This window comes from Nannospalax galili, unplaced genomic scaffold, assembly GCF_000622305.1.
Source record: "Nannospalax galili isolate Female #2095 unplaced genomic scaffold, S.galili_v1.0 scaffold6323, whole genome shotgun sequence".
Lineage (NCBI taxonomy): Eukaryota > Metazoa > Chordata > Mammalia > Rodentia > Spalacidae > Nannospalax > Nannospalax galili.
The window spans coordinates 16,584-22,501 of record NW_008348614.1 but is presented as its reverse complement, the minus strand read 5'-3'; positions in this window follow the sequence as shown (position 1 = coordinate 22,501).

Below are 5,918 nucleotides of genomic sequence, written 5' to 3'. Positions count from 1 at the left end.
CCCATCTAGTAGTGAAGAGGGATCTATAACATGTTATTATGATGGTTCAAACTGTGGCTGAATATAAAAGGTGGAACACTGAGAAGAGAGCCACTGCTTGGGGAAAGAAGCCTTCAAAGAGAAAATAACTTTTGAACTGGGAATCAATTAGAAAGTATATTTGAACAATCAATATGATAGCACAAAGGAAAATTCAGAAAGAGGAAAATGATCAGTTGTGATATTTAAAGAAACGACTGTATGTCATTTTCCACTGATCTGTTTATAAACGTAAATGAGAGAATGATCAAAAAAATATTAACAGGGCTGGAGAGATGGCTGAGAGCTTAAGATCACTAGCTGCTCTTGCAGAGGACCCAGGTTCAGTTCCCAGCTGCCACATGGCAGCTAATAACCAGCCACAACTCCAGTTCCAGGGGATCTGACGCCCTCTATCTGACCTCTGAGGGCATTGCACAACACAGGAGCACTTACATAAATGCAAGCAATACACTCAGACACACACAGAGAAAAATAAATAAATTATCTTAAAAAAGAAAATTTTGTTAAACCACCTATCATGATTGAGAGTTTATCTTAAGATAGTTTATCAGAAAAATAGCACATAAAAATTCAATTCTATGTCTATGTCATGATTCTTTAATGGTTTTTTTTTTTTTTTTTTTGGTCTTTTTGAGACAGGGTCTCCCTGTAGCCCCAACTGGCCTTGAACTCACTATGTAGAACAGGCTGGCCTTGAACTCACAGAGATCCTCTTGCCTCTGCCTCCCAAGTGCTGGGACTAAAGGCATGCTCCGCTGTGCCTGGCTTCATGTTTTAATATAACCAATTTGTTGCCATATTCCCCTTTAAAATGGAACAGCTGAGAGTTAAGATCTACATAATTTCTTCAAAATGTGGTTCATATTATTTAGACTTTACAGTGGAGTTGAAAAAGTGGGGTCAGTTTCCATGGCCTTCTCAACACCACGGGAGGTTTGGTTTCTATTTTCTATTCTTCTTCCAATATTGGTCCAAGCTCAGTGGTTCAGTGGCTCAAGGCCACATAAAGCAGGACTGAGAAAATACTTCTCAGTTTGGCACTGAAGTTTGGAAGTTGGCCAGCCCATCTCACTTCAATGATTTTCATGCAGCACTCAGCAAATTAAACCTGTTGATTATAAAACATTTTCCGTTTTACTCCAGTGTCGGCATTTTTATAGGAAGTTTGATTTCCAATAAAAAGTGCCAAGTAAGAGTATATATAAATTCCCAAGCTCAAAAGGATAGTGTAGAGGCAAGGGGCAAGGCAGTATGTAGTGTGTGTCATCCCAAACTTTCACTGAGTAGAGCTGCATCTCTCTCCATGAGGTCACCCATTCTGAAATAAAGATTAACATGAAATACAACACCTCTAATCATTATTTGCTAATTGGTGACATTATGCAGAATTTTATAATATGATAACAAATATGTACTGCATTTGTTTTTCAAGGAGCTGATTGTGCAGTTATAAAATGCATACAACTAAATGATTTTTAAAGAGCTTGTGGCAGTAAAACAGCATTCTGGGGTACTAAGAATAAGCAACTAAGTTAGTATCCATTACTAGAACCAGGTACCATTGAAAGAGTGAGCTAGCATGAGGTTCCTGGAAATACTCAACTCAAGCTGAAAAGTTGGATCTCAGCATCATTTTGAAGAGTTCTATCTCTGGAAGTTTATGGACTAGATTGCTATTTTTGAACTTTAATATTACTGAAATTTGGAGCCATTTATTTCTTTGTCCTACAGGAAAATGTTCCGTGCATGGTGGAACACTGAGCAGAATCCTCAGGAAGGGTGTCTTCAATGCTGTGGACTACATGCTTGTGTTTCCCCAAAATACACACATTATAATCATGATCTTCAATGTGGTGATGATTGGAGATGTGACCATTGAAACGCAGCTCATGAGGATGGGGTCCCCATGAAGGAATTATGTACTTTTTAGAAGAGACAGTGGAGAATGCTCTGCTTCTCTACTTTCTGCCATGTAAGGACACAAAAGAAGACATCCATGTTGAAACCAAGAGAAAGGCCTTTGCCAAATGTAATCATGTTGCTATTTTATTCTTGGATTTTTAACCTTCAAAACTATGAAATACAATTTTTTACATGTAACAGATCCAGATTAGGGCACTTGGCAACAGCAACCTCAAACCAATTCATACTAGAGATAGATTTTTAAAAAATGTCTCTAGAGATTGCAAAATGGCCTCTGGAGAGAAAAAAAGATTGCCCCACCTGAAAAATCACTAGACTAGTTGGTTTTTAGTTTTCCTTCCACTTCTAGGAATTGAGCTTCATTAACTTATGCAGAGATACTTAGGTCTAACACAGTTCTTCAACCACAACCTAAAAAGAAACAACCCTGTCTTAGAGAGAAAAACTCAAGCCATTAGTCACAAAACCACAAGTGTCTACTTGCTCCGTTTAAATTGAATAAAGACACTGTGCCCAAGTACCTACTTCCCGGAAGTCAGAGTTATTGAGTGAGAGAGGTAGATTTGTAAGTTAGGCAGAATCACTGGTTGGAACAGAAAAGTATATTTTAGACTGTGCTCTTCATAATTTCCCTTTAAATCAAAGAAGTTCTGTTATTTTATCTATTTTATTTATCTATTCTTATGTGCCTATGAAACTATTAAAAAAACACTTGGAAGAAACACCAGACTTGGGTTTGGATCCTAGTCAGGTCACTAAACTTGCTGTGCTAATTGGACAAATTGCTTCATATTTTGGCTACTCACCAGAAGTTTTCCAAGTGCCTGCTGTACACAAGAAACTCTGACAGCTGGCTGGGTACACATATGGATAACATAGCCCACTTAGTAGTTTATAAAGTAAAAAATAACCTGAAAGGAAAAAGCAGGAATAAGTAGCATACCCTGTGTGACTGTGTTGGTCTGTTACCACCACACCATTTAAGTGAAGATTATAATCCATTTGCTGTTTCCACATTGGCCAATGAGCCATATTCTTCCCTCGTGACACTGTCTCCTGCAAGGTGACCAGGTGATCAGCATCCCCCTCTCTTTGTCCCATCAGTAAACGTTGACTATGAAGAATTGATGCTAAGCATGGTCAATAGGCAGATCATCCATGTAGTGGGAAAGGCACATACAAGGATAATTTATTCAGCTTTCTACTTAATGAAAGTTGCTTTTTATCTGTCTTCAAACTAAAGTAACGCATGCTTGTTTCTTCTCACCTGTGCTTCTTTTCCCATCTAAATCATTTCTTTTGACTTCCCATTCCCTCCCCTAATTCTCAAAATCATCTAATATAGTGTATCCTCAAATCTGAGTCTTCCTCTTCATAAACAGTGTCTTTGAAGAGTTATTAAATTTTAGTTTAGACTAGAAAAGTAGAGATGGTCATGAGGACTAATGAGAGAATAGCTTAAGAAGAAATACACACACACACACACACACACACACAACACAGGTTGATGCTATTAAGACAAAATCATGATTCTCTTTAGGTCAGTATCCAAAGTTAGCACATAGGGGGTTCACCAACCTTGCTGGAAAATAGCTGTTGAGTACCTGACCATTAATTTATAACAATATGTACTTTAATTTCATATGGTATATCAATGAATAATTATAAACCAAAGCTTTAAATAGGTTTTAATTTAATTTCCCCTTTCAGGGCCTTGAATTCCTCTAGTATAAAAGCAACATCGGGTTGGAGAGATGGGTCAGTGGTTGAGTGCATACTCTTCTTATAGAGGACCTGAGTTCAGTTCCAAGCACATATATTGGGTGGGTGGCTCACAACTGCCTATAACTCCAGCTCCAGGAGATCCCACACCTCTGCCTTTGCAGGCACCTACAATTACACGGACATACCCACCCCCACACATGCCTGTATACATAATTTAAAAAAAAGTGTACTGGAGAAATGGCTTAGCAGCTAAAAACATTTGTTGTTCTTACAGGGGACCCAGGATTGGTTCCCAGTACCCACATAGTGGCTCACAACCATCAGTCAGTAACTCTAGTTCCAGGGGATCTGACACCCTCTTCTGGTCTCCATTACACCAGGCACACAGGTGGTATAAAAATATACATGAGGAAAAAACCTGCACATAATACATAAAATAACTTAAACCATAAAAAATTAAATCTAAAAGTGAAACCTTGATTAGGAAATCTGTTAAGGCTGTTGTAGAATTAATGTTCTTTATTCAGTATGACTTAACTTCCTTATGCTAAGGCTGTTGTAGAATTAATGTTCTTTATTCAGTATGACTTAACTTCCTTCTGCCCAGATTTCTCTCTCTCTCTCTCTCTCCTCTCTCTTTCTCTCTCTCTTTTGAATGGATGCTTGATGCTCAGGTAGAAGCTATCATAGTAGGGGATAGGAAATTGACAGACCCCACTCACATTACTTTGGTCAATACAGAGTTCTTATCATTAAAGTTATAAACCTAATTGTATTAATTACTTTCTCATTGCTATGACAAATATCCTTAACAAAGCGATTTATTGAGGAAAAAATTTATTTTGACTTACAATTTGAGGGCAAGTCCATCATGGTGATAGGAGCAACTGGTCACATTGCATCTTCAGTCAGGAAGCAAAGAGTAATGAATGCTTATGCTCAGCTAGCTTTCTCCTAATACAGTCTATAATCTATAACCAATAGAATGATGTTGCCCATGTTCAGTACAGGTCATCCAACCTCTATGAAGTTAATCTAGATAATCTTTTACAGACATGCCCAGAGGCTTACATACTAGGTGATTCTAGAGCCTGCCAATTTGACAATCAATGTTAATCACCATATCTGTGAATAAATGACAAAAAGAAAAAAATCTGTTCATTTATGTTTTTAGGTTTTTGAAACAAGGTCTCCCTGTAGCCTCAGCTGCCCTGGAATTTGTTAGATAGACCAGGCTGGCCCCAATCTCTCAGAGATCCACCTGCTTCTGCCTCCATCTGCAAGCCAAAATTTGCCATTTTTAATACACCGCATAACTGCTTCTGAGCTCTCATTTACTGTAAAGAAGTCTTCCCAATCTCTCAGAGATCCACCTGCTTCTGCCTCCATCTGCAAGCCAAAATTTTCCATTTTTAGTACACCGCATAGCTGCTTCTGAGCCCTCATTTACTGTAAAGAAGTTTTACAATAAGAAAATACCTGCTTTCAAATCATTCCCTGGAGAGGACAAACCATTGCAGGGGGATCAGTGCTGTTCTTTGCAATTCTATGACGTGGATTTGGAGTCAAACCTAAGTAAATGTTTTATTATCGCCACCTAATAGTGACTGTGACCTTGGGTCAAACAGCTGAACTTTACTCTGCTCAACTGTGAAACTGGGATCCCCTTTCTTTTATCCCATCATTCCAGCATCCGTCCCATGATTGGAATGCATAAAATGCTAGCTGCATTCACCTCTCCACCTCTTGTGTTCCTTCTTAAAAGTCCTTTAATAGGCTCTGTGTCAGACCACAGAGGTATCTTCTTCCTACCATAATTAAGCAACTTGAGAAATCCTGTGAGGTCGATAAATTTGGAAAATGCTTACATAAAACAGAATATAAAATGGCAAGCCCTGCCATCAGAAGCCAGTAAAAGTCAATTGCTTTATGCGACACCTCTACAAATGGCATTATGTCATCGTATAATATTAGTATAAAATTGTAAGAATTTGTTCAGGCCTATAAAATATAGTGACTCTCACATCATCTACCAATATAAAAATAAATTGAAGAAAGTAATATTTAAAAAAGAAGAAAAAAACCCCAAGTTTCCAGTATCTTGGCTTTGTCTATGTTTGAGGAAATTTAGTCCATAAAGAAGTGGACTTAAATGATTTTCAGTGTGGTTGCTTAGTTTTTGCGCCTTTTTCCATTTCTTTTTTATTATTTTAATTTTTTATCTTTGC